The sequence below is a fragment of the Mus caroli genome, chromosome 5 (genome assembly GCF_900094665.2).
Source record: "Mus caroli chromosome 5, CAROLI_EIJ_v1.1, whole genome shotgun sequence".
NCBI classification, from domain to species: Eukaryota; Metazoa; Chordata; class Mammalia; order Rodentia; family Muridae; genus Mus; species Mus caroli.
Window position 1 is genome coordinate 79,690,434 of NC_034574.1, and position 11,789 is coordinate 79,702,222.

At 36.4% G+C, this 11,789-nt stretch overlaps 1 protein-coding gene across 1 annotated transcript in view; it reads right to left on the reverse strand.

Moving 5' to 3' along the window:
* Nucleotides 1-7,491, reverse strand: part of LOC110295242 (transmembrane protease serine 11F) — an 83,177-nt gene extending 75,686 nt beyond the window's left edge. Inside the window, exon 1 of the mRNA XM_021163730.1 lies at nucleotides 7,391-7,491. The gene's annotated coding sequence lies outside the window, so the exon portion shown is untranslated. The remainder of the gene's footprint in view (nucleotides 1-7,390) is intronic.
* Between the last annotated feature and the right edge of the window lie 4,298 nt (nucleotides 7,492-11,789).

Here is an 11,789-nt window from a genome sequence, read left to right on the forward strand (position 1 = left end):
AGACACTATTGCATATGCCAGAAAGATTTTCCTGACAGGACCCTGGCATAGCTCTCTTTTATGAGGTTATACCAATGCCTGGCAAATACAGAAGTGGATGCTTCCAGTCATCTATTGGGTGGAACACAGGGCCCCCAATGAAGGAGCTAGAGAAAGTACCCAAGGAGCTAAAGGGTCTGCAGCCCTATAGGAGAAACAACAATATGAACTAACCAGTATCCCCCCCCCCACTCCCTCAGAGCTGTGTCTCTAGCTACATATGTAGCAGAGGTTGGCCTAGTTGGCCATCAACGGGAGGAGAGGCATTTGGTCTTGCAAGATCATATGCCCCAGTACAGGGGAATGCCAGAGCCAGGAAGTGGGAGTGAGTGGGTTGGGGAGCAGGGCATGGGGGAGGGTATAGGGGGCTTTGGGGATAACATTTGAAATGTAAATGAAGAAAATATCTGATAAAAAATGCCTTAATAAAAAAAGAGAAAGAAATATGTTGCTGTTACACTTGACAGACTTTCCCTGCCCCATTTTCCACAGGCAGGAATTGATTTGAAGATCTTCTTCACTAATCATATTTCTCTGAAATACACTCTAAAAGGTCCTCTAAGAAGCAAATGCAGACTGGTAGCAGTGGTGTGCTTCTGCTTCTCATACATTAGTTATTTGATCTTTTAGACAAATGAAGGTATAAACCTTATTCTTAATATAAACAACAGAATCATAACCATTCACCAAGAAACAAATGGATAGCTGATTTCAACCTAGAATTCTTCCTTCCAGCTACTTTTGTGTGTTCTGCTTTGAAAATGAAGAAACATTCCTGTCCACAATTGATACCATGTAATCACTTAAAATTTGTAGTTGGCAAACAGCTTTAATGCATTTTGATACAATCCTTTCATGTCTCAGAGACTGAGAATTCACTAACTCTCCTGAAATCCTTGACTTTTCTTCACATCTTCAAGCCCTCAAGATAGAGATCTCTGCTTTAGGTGCTCTGGTAATTTCTTTTCCAAGCAATTTTTCATTCATGACTGAATATATTCTCAGGACTTTGTAAAATATTCTTTTATTCAGGTAATTCCAAAATTTATATACCTACTCACCTGTAATTATAGTCTTGTAGACACCCACGAATAAGTCTTTGTTTCATTATCTTGTCAGTCTTGTTCAACTATATTTTAAATAAATTTTAATCCTCTATTTTATACCTGACACTGTGCCTGGCATTTTACAAAGATGAACATGTTAAATGTGTTGTTATGTGGCTGTTAGAGAATATAGTCTTGGCTCTTTCTGCTTTTCTATCTTAGTCAATATGCTTAGTTTCAATTGGCTGCTTTCAAAATTCATACTTGATTTCAAAATGCATGCTTGATTCACAGTTCAATTTCACTCTTTGTATGCATCCAAAAAATTTCATAATCATTTTCCACAATGTTGTTTTGTGCATGTAGTCTCTTTCCAGACTAGTTTATAGTTTTAGAGAAGGTTTCTGGCACAACTTCATGACCATTGTTCTTTTCTCTTATCAATACAATCCATGCTAATTTAAAAATCAATTACCCATGATCTGGCATAGAATTATAGCTTTCATTAATAACATGACCTAAAGGAAATCTTTTTCCCTTATATTTTTTGTCAAGTATTTTGTCACAGCAATAGTCCAACCAATACATGCCTGAATACAATTCAAAATCCTCTAAGAAGCAAATTCTTCCTAAGGCATTTTCCAAGATATATCTATCATGAACTTTAAAGTTTTACTACACTTTGTCATGCTTAATGTGTGTAATCACATTTTAACACTGTAATTCTCTTCTTCTGTTATCAGTCTCCATCTGGTTGAGGTGTCTTCTCCATTATTTTGACTCATTTAAATATGTCTCTGTAATAAACCCAACTTAATTACCACTTTTTACTTATATCTTCAACAGCTTAGGTAGCAGTTTAAGTTAAGTTGTTGGTTGCACACATACACTTTAATTCAAATCCTTGTTCTGCCAACAATGTATTTATGTCCCTTAAAACACTTGCTCTTCCCATGCCTTAGTTTTTCACCCATATAAGAATGATGAAAATGTCATTTGTCCTTAGAATAATTTGAGTAACAAATTAAATGATGAATGTAAATTATTTGGGATATAAGACACAATAACTCAATAATCATTGCTGCTTCAAGAGTTATTTAGCAATAGTAATAAATTCATCCACAATTCTAATCCTCTCTTCTGGTAGACTGTTCTATTATTTATAAAAATGACAGAGAATGTGGACCTTAATGAGATTCAGATTTCTGTCACTGATATCATCTTATGGTGTTCTGGGTCTGTCTCTTAAACATCATTTCAACCCTCAAAGAACAGAACCTAGAGATTTTACTTTTTGCCTTTCATCTCGTATAAATTTTAAGCCCAGAGCAGGAAGTCCTTTAACAGTAAGTGGCTGAGTTATTACTATTCTGCTTCCCAGTGTAGTTCATATTTACACTATGTGTAAGGTCTAGAGGTGGGAAACATATCTGTCCCTTCACTTTTTACTCTGATCTAGAAAATAAAAACATAATGTTCCATAAATTAAATTAAATTGCTATCGCTCCAGAAAATTTTCAGTATTTCTTTTTCTTTACTCGGGAATCCAGGAATCAGATGATAAATTAGATGTAAGTCAGGACAGTCCTGTCTTTTAAAGACATGCGTTGTTTTATCACTAGCCTACTGAGGTTTCTGGATTGACTTACCGAAATATTCAGACTTGATCAAAGAAATCAGCTCTGGTATGAAATGCCATGGGATATCTATTGCTGCTATAAAGCACTGGCACGTAAAAATTAGTACCATGTGGGATAGGAGCAACCTGTTCTACATACAGGAAATGGGGACTTATACAACTTTTAAAGAACTGAAAAATTAAGGGAAAAAAATTAAAGCCGGCATGGTAATTTTCACTATGCTCAGCAATGCTAAGCAACATCATCGATAAAACACTCCTCCCTGCTGAGGCCACCTCCACTGACACCCACAAGCATGCTATCTCCCACATCCCTGCTTTGAAAACTATCCTTATAGAAAGTGGGTCTTTTCTGGTTTCTAACGGATTCTAAAATATCTTAGAACAACTTTAAAGCAAAGAAACAAATAATTTGTATCACCTTTTTTTTTGTGTGTATATGTGCATACACGTGTGTAAGGAAGTCAGAGGATGGCTAGTAGGAGTCACTTCTCTCCTCACATTATATGGGGTCCAGGGATTAGACACAAATCATCAGGCTTGGTAGCAAATGAGCAGACATATTTTACATTAATAGTTTGCAACACTGATTATGAAAAATATTGCTCTGATGTGGTGTTTGATCACAGAAAGATTTGTAGGATGAACTAGGTGGTTGCTGTAGGCTGTTGTCAACACGTTTTAATTCAAATCAGAAATCAACTAGATTCCTGGGTGAGGGCAGAAACTGTGGGCTTTGATTTATGTGCTTTGATACAGAAGACATAGGCGACATGAGTAATAGATTGCAGAAGCTAATAGGCAGCTTGAGGAGTAAACATCACTCAGTGATACCCAGCTTTGTCCTTCTGCGTTTTCTTTCTCCAAGTCTGACACTGTTCTGAATACCATCTCTCAAGTTCTCCTTGACTCTTACTCTATCTGCAGTGCATTGACTGCTCTCATTCACTTCTGACCACTTTCATTGTCAATTCCAAACACACAGAACACCGAAGCTAATTTGTCTCTATTCTTTTTTAAAACCATGTGTTTTGTTTCTTTCGTCTCCAGTAAGTATAGCAATTCCTGGTTATTTCTCTCACCATCTATGCATAACTCAGGGTGCCTGTCACCCGAGGTGTTACTCTGTGCTCATAGCTCACGAATGAAACCAGCAATGACACAACTTCTGCAGGTCAGGATTTCCTCTTGAAATCTATAGTTACATGCCCAATTAACAGCAAGATGAAAGGTTTCAACTTAATGACACATCTGCAGTATTACAAATTAGTCTCTCTTATCTAGACTTTATCTCAGGATAGATACCTGTTGTAGACATGGGCAGTCATTATCATTTCCAGAATGTTATTATAAGCAAGTAAAGGTTTGTCACCTAACCTTAGGTAATGGTTTGAAGATGAGTTCCTGGTCTTGGTTCTGCATAATCATACAAATAGTTCATGTCAAGTGAAATGAACCTAAACTTATTTCTATAGGGACTGTAGGGAATGACCATAGCTAGATAGATGTACATCTTCTTAGTAGCTAGTGTTAATTGAGACTTTAAGTTTTAATAATTAGTGTATCTTAATGATGCTAAGGTGCTATGGCAAGACAGCATAAAAAGATATTCAGTGACTAGAGAACTGATGAAAATGCTATTTTCAGGAGATGGACATTTAATTACATGGACATTTAATTATGATAAAACTGACATGCTGGTTAAACATTTCAAAATGACTTAATAAAACATAGAAACATACCAAGTTTAATTATTTTACAAGTAGTTCCTTTTTTATTAAAGAAATGTTACAAAGAGGGTATATTAATGCAAGCTCAAATACTATTTTATGTGTGAAGGGGGCTATATATAATTATTTGAACAACATAGTATCATAATGTAAAAGTTCATATTAGCTTCAAGATTGGAAAGAAGGTGAGTAGTGTGAAAATAGTAAAAAGAAAAATGTATGGAAAATAGTCTAAGAAATGATAAACTTAAAAATAGAATGTTCTCAGATCAAAGTATTCAGCTACTTTTTGTTTGTAATTCCTTAGAATCACTAGATAAGATAGCAATATTACCTAAATAAACTTTGCAAATACATGGGTATGTAATATATATGGTGAGAGATACATAGAGAAGAGATTATACATTATATATATATATATCATGTACATGTATGTATACATATACACATACATATACATGTGCATATAGATATATTTCCTCACATATATAGAAAAATGTTCATGTATATATTGGATGTTCATGGATATATATATCAATGAGGAGAGTAAAATAATGGAAATCTAAACTAAGTTTCCAAACTTGACTTTCAACAACATACTTGCCAAGCTCTAATTTACAGTGTAAAACCATTGATTTAGTGAAATAAAACCCTCCTGGCATGCTGAAGAAGTAGGCAAAACTTTCAATGATTGTTGTTCAGGTTTGTAGTTGATATAAATAGTCCTCCAGTATTTGTCCTCAAGGTTAAAAACTGTACATAGCAGTGTGTGTGTGTGTGTGTGTGTGTGTGTGTGTGCAACAATAGTGTATAAATAGGGAAAATATAGCTGAGAGTGCTTTTACTGAGGAAACTCAGCACAGTCCTGAATTAGCAGCATGAAATGTGCTGTTTCCTTTCTGTCTCTGGATCTCTTATTCCATCTTTGTCATGAGGAAATTTAGATAACATCATTCCTGATATTCTTTTCTATTCTAAAATAATTATATTTCCATGACAAAATGATCTTTAAAAGGTTGTCATAAGGGTCAAAATAATTCTGCTCCCTAAGAGTATATATTGTTACAGATTTTCAACCCAACTATGGAAATTACTAAAATGTGAAGTGCCTCTGGTTGGTACATCAGCATTCATTACAGTTAAAATGCACCCCTGGTACACGGCATTACAGCCTTTGAACCCTCTGGCCTGCATAGTCATCACATGCATCATCCGGATGCTGAATACCAGATGTGTTGAGTCACTGGGTGAAAAAGAACAGCAGCACTTCTGTGGGCTTGTATATATTTTGATTCTAGCTGTAAGAACGATATATCAACACCCTATCATTACATGGTTCTTTTATGCCTGACTTTTCTTTTGTAAAATATTAAGCCTGATTTTTTTCACATAATTTGATGTTAAGACATGGTTTTTTTTAGATAATAAATGTAAATATTTTTTCTTAGAAATATAATACATCGCTTATAAAAATAGGAATATATTGTCCACTGTGTTTCATCATTTATCAAATATAAATTATTAGGCAACTACTCATATTTCTTTTTTTTTTCCTTCTAACAGCAGTTTATTCAGTCTTCATCTTTCTTCTTGTTTATATCTCCCCCCCCCAACCCTGGGCCTCTCACTCTTTTTTTTTTTTAATATTTTTATTACATATTTTCCTCAGTTACATTTCCAATGCTATCCCAAAAGTTTCCCATAGCGCCCCCCACTACTGAAATTCATTGAATTATTTGCTATATTAGGAATCAACAACATTTACTACATTAGTAATTTAAACAAGAAAGTTACAGTACCAATTGATTTGTTCAAGGTCATGCTGCAAAATAGCTTAAAAAGTATCTCTTTCATTTTTTAAAATTAAGTTTTCCCAAAACTAATGGATTCCATTTTCAAACTATTAGGGCATGCTTCAGTTCTCCCTAAACTTTGAAAGGTATTCATTTCTTAGCAGTTATTAATAGAATAAATTGTGGTGCCTTATTGTGTTATACTAAAACTCACTAGTTCTGCATACATGGTTGGTTCTTGTATTGTGCCTGATTTTATAATATTCACATAGGGATGCAAGCTGTTCTAAATAGTGACATATTTCATCATATAAAATCTATTCTAACATCACAACCAAATTCATTCTGTAAAATTCTAAGTCGAGGAACAGCAAACTTACAAGCTTTAAATTTTCTTATTTTTACTTCAGAGTTCAAGTCTTATCGCTCATCAAAGTGAGAAACTTACTTACCTGACTTCTAACAAATTGTCTTATATAAATGTAAGTCTGAATATCTGCACCTCATCAATATTTTTTGCATACTCATTGCACTTTAGTATATACAGGAAGCATCTCCACATGCTTCTCATTTTGTCACCCAGGCCATTCGTCAATATCTAAACCTGTGGTCAAAATTAATAAATTCAAACCTGTACTGCTTTGTGAGTAGCAGTCAGTCCTCCAGGAAGCTGGTTTTGATTTTTGTTTGTATATTTGGTTAATGTCCCTGTTCTGATTCTGACACAGTATAATTGTTTTTATTAATTGCTGGTTTGCTAATACAGTAAAAGGAGAGACTGGAATTTTTGTTTCTGTAAAATAGTTTCAACTTCAGCATCCCATGAAGAGTCTCAGGGCTCCTCAGAGGCATATAGGACAAGTTTGAGAAGCAGTGAATTAAACAGTTCATATAAGATAATACAAATGTTCCAAGATATTTCTTAATTTACTGAAAGTAAATTTGTTAACAATAAATTAAAGCATAAAATTATTCATTAATATTTGAGCAGAAAAAATTTTCACCAACATTTTAAAGTAGTCCTAAGAGTTTCTAAAATCACAGCCCTGAGAAGCTAACACGAAGCCTAAGAGAGAAAACACAAGCAAATTTTAGCACGTGCACTAATCCCTGTACCATTTGCCATACCTTTTGGTTTATTACCTTGAAATTGTTCCTTCCTCACATAGCATGTGCTTCTTCAGTTTGCAGTTGTTGAAAATGACACTGGAATCTTTTCTCTGAGATCCAAAATAGGCAAAGACATACACACACCCTTCTGTTCTTAGACTTAACCCTTTACCTCTGACTCAGCCATGGATTACCAGTCAATCAAAAGGGCTCTTGCCTGGAAGCTAAGTCACATCATCTTTCATTAGCCAATCATAAGTTCAGGCTACAATCAACTGCTGCTCAATTGAGACATTCATCTACCAGCCTGTAAGTACCACTGTCATTATTTATGGCTCTTTGCCAGATGGCTCCAGAATAGCAAATAACCCATCAGGTTTTACAACGTTCAAAATATAGATAGGAAACACTGGACTCGTTTTATGTGTGGGTTATGTAATTTGTTCAGTCCCTAAGGTCATCAAAAGCAAAAACTGATCAAAGATGGAGTATCAATATTTCTGGAAATACTCCAAAAAAGGGTCGGCAAGAAGTCTTCCTCAGAAGTAACACCTTGATTTGGCTACATTTTATTGTCTATCATTTTCTTTACTTGTGAGAATTAAATACATTTATACAATGAAAAATGATCAAACCCCTCCCCATCTTCCTTAATTCCCCTCATATCATCTCACTATGGTCCCTCCCTAACCACTTCTTATTTATTTTTTAACAACTCACTAAGTTCAATTAGTGCTGTCCATGCATGAATAGGAGTGGAGCCATCCACTGGGCCATAGAAAATCTACCAACAGCCATACTTTTGCTTTTAGACATCTGTGTATAACAATGAGCAGTAAATTTCTTTGCTTTGTGAATAATTCAGCCTGTGACACAAAACAAACGACTATGGGAACCAACAATCAAAAAACCTGAGTGGTTATTTGCTTGACAAAAATTAAAGTGTTAGATACATCTTCAGTATTTGATCCTGCATCTAATTCAAAAGGACAATGAGCAAATATCCCAAGAGAAAAATTATAAGTAGACCTTGGCTTTAAAGTGTTGATAATTACCAATGAAGATAATCTTAAACTATGGTCTACTATGTTATCACTGTAGCTTTTGTGGTGGTGGTTTAACTAGTACTTGGCAGATGAAAGAGATGAGTCATGAAACACCTTAAAATTTTCATTATGGCCCAACATTTCGAAGACCTTCCCTGATCCTCCACCTCTGTCTACCTAGGAAATCCTTCGAATTCTTTGAATTTGTTGTTCATGTCTCTTCTTTGTCACATTTATTCTAATCCACTTCTTTTGTTTAAAATGTTATCTATCTGTTCATGACTGTCAAATGACGTTTTCATTCCTGACATCTCCCTGAGCTCTAGGCTTGTACATAGAAATCTCACTCAATATTTTCACTTCTGTTTCAAATTGCCCCTTAAACCTCCTGTCGCTAATGTAATAAGTAATTGTCTTCTCTATCAATTTCACAACTACTTCTCCATCACCTTAGCCAGTCTCAGGAAGTTTCACTTTCCTTATCCACTGGACGTGAGAAGAGTGTGGAGAATCCTTAGCCATTCCATAACAATTGTTCTTGGGTCTGAGAGAAGACAGCTTCAAATTCTGCCAAAAGAAGAACAGACTCTCTTCTCAGACTTCTAAGTTTTAAGAAACAACATGAATGTTTGTTGAGTCTGGCCTTTCCCTCCCCTGATTGTGTTTCCTTCCTTGCACCTCACACACAACTCACTCTAAAATGCATTAATTACTTGGTGCCGATAATAGTAGCTACCAATATGAGGCAGTCTAAAACAAAGCCTGTGTAGGTGTGAAAAGGAAGGTATCTACACAGAAGAAAGATGGAAATAAACATGTACACGCACATGTACAGTTCCATGTGTGTCTATATGTATTCATTTAGTTCTGTTCAATAATAGTGCTTAGGCCCCCAGCACCTTAGCAAGATGTATTCATATTAGGTGTTTGAAACATTACTTTTTACCAGAGTTCTTTACAGTTATGGCTTTTCTAAGGCTACATCAGAAATTACAGTAGTGTCTGGGTTTGGTGACTGTATGTGGGATGGATCCCAGGTAGGGCAGTATCTGGATGGCCTTTCTTTCAGTCTCTGCTCCATACTTTGTCTCTGTATCTCCTCCCATGGGTATTTTGTTCCCCGTTCTAAGAAGGACCGGAGTATCCATACTTTGGTTTTCCTTTTCGAGCTTCATTTGGTCTATGAATTGTATCTTGGGTATCCTGAGCTTCTGGGCTAATACCCACTTATCAGTGAGTGCATACCATGTGTGTTCTTTTGTGATTGGGTTACCTCACTCAGGATGATACTTTCTAGTTCCATCTACTTGCCCAAGAATTTCATGAATTCATTGTTTTTAATATCTGAGTAGTAATCCATTGTGCTGACAGGAGCCTGATATAGCTGTCTCCTGAGAGGCTCGGACAGTGCCTGACAAATACAGAAGTGGATGCTCTCAGCCAGCCATTGGAATGAGCACAATTTCCCCAATGGAGGAGCTAGAGAAAGGACCCAAGGAGTTGAAGGAGCTTGCAGCCCCATAGGAGGAACAACATATCAACCAATCAGTACCCCCAGAGCTCCCAGGGTCTAAACCACCAACCAAAGAGTACACAAGGAGGGACCCATGGCCCCAGCTGCATATGTAGCAGAGGATAGCCTTGTTGGACATCAATGGGAGGAGAGGCCCTTGGTCCTGGGATGGCTTGATGCCCCAGTGTAGGGGAATGCCAGGACAGGGAAGTGGGAGTTGATGGGTTGGTAAGCTGGGAGAGGGGCGGGGATGGAATAGGTGGTTTTCAGAGGGGAAACCACTTATCCCATTTATTTCCATTTGAAATGTAAATAGAGAAAATATCTAATTAAAAAAAGAAATTACAAGTTGAACTTAGAATGGTGTGTTCGTCTAAACAACTGATCGGGGTAGTGCCTTGGGGTACAAGTTCAGTTTGTCCTCAGAGTTTGTTTAGAGTCTAGATTATTCTATTCAAAAACAGATGTATTTTCTTATGGCCTTTTATTGATTACTTCGTACCTCTCTTTCTCTAAGACAATACATTGGTACACAGTTAAGTATTGTTTGAAATCAAGAGAAGCTTATTAGGAAAGGTCTTAGAGTCATAGATACATATGTAATCTTTCCACATCTCTGGTCTGGTCCTTGGATTTTTCAACACTAAAGTGTTATTTGTCCTATCTAGGTATGTATACCATGCTAGCACTCAGCTCAAAGGTCTAGTCTCAGTCATTTGTTTCTCATGAGAGTCTCTTCTTTCTTTACCCAGTTTAAGCGTAGGTTTCCATCAGTTCTTGATCCCTCTAAACACCCCATGTTTCTTCCCTGACTTAACACAGGAGCAGCTTTCCCCCCTGTATCTACATCACAGCGATCAAACTTCACACTTATCTACCATGCCATCTTTCCCTATTAGACATGCTCTGCTGTTCCCCACCACAGGTTTGTCAAAGCTGGGGTGTGTGGTGGGGGCGCTTTACCTAGATATACAGATACCATGGCTTGTCTTAGCTATCACATCTCCTGTGTTCTTGGGCTCATCTATTTCCATGTTATTTTTCTCTCATTTTCCTGGAGTTGCACCTCAAGAGAAAGTATGAAAAGGCACCTGACTTCCCTGGTTAACTTATGATTTTCTCTTTCTCCCCATACTTCACTGGAATGGGACGAATGCCTATGTCTTCCTTTGTCTAACACATATTTCCCTTACTTCATCAGTACCATCCACAAGGCAGTAATTTCATTTGGTTTTGAAAAAGAAATGTTCTTTTATAACTATGAAATTATTAACAGGCCAAACCTTAAAAAATGACATTGTTCATAAATGTCTTCTTTTTTTCTGGCTTAGTAAAGGTTAGGTCTTAAAATTTCTTTGTTTCTTCAACTACAAGTTAATCTTATTTAGAATTTTTAAAGTTCTATCATGAGCAGAGAGATGATTTGGCTCTTAAATGTTTTGGCTGGTTTTCTAGACAACCAGTGTTTGTTCCCAGTGCCATACTGAGTGGTTCACAACCACCTGTAACTTTATATCTAGGGAATTTAGAACTCTCTTCTGGCTTCTGTTGGCACTGTATGCACACACGTGCACAAGCACAAATGTGCATGCATACATGTGCACATATGCAGAGACACACATATACTTACACACACATATGCACACACATATACAAATGTTCATTCAAATATATGCACACACTCACACAGTCACACCCATATATACACTCACAAAAATAATAAATAGATCTTTAGTGGGGAAAAGCCTTGAAGATATGGGCACAGGGGAAAAATTCTTGAATAGAACAGTAATGGCTTGTGCTGTAAGATCGAGAATTGACAAGTGGGACCTCATGAAACTGCAAAGCTTCTGCAAGGCTAAAGACACCATCA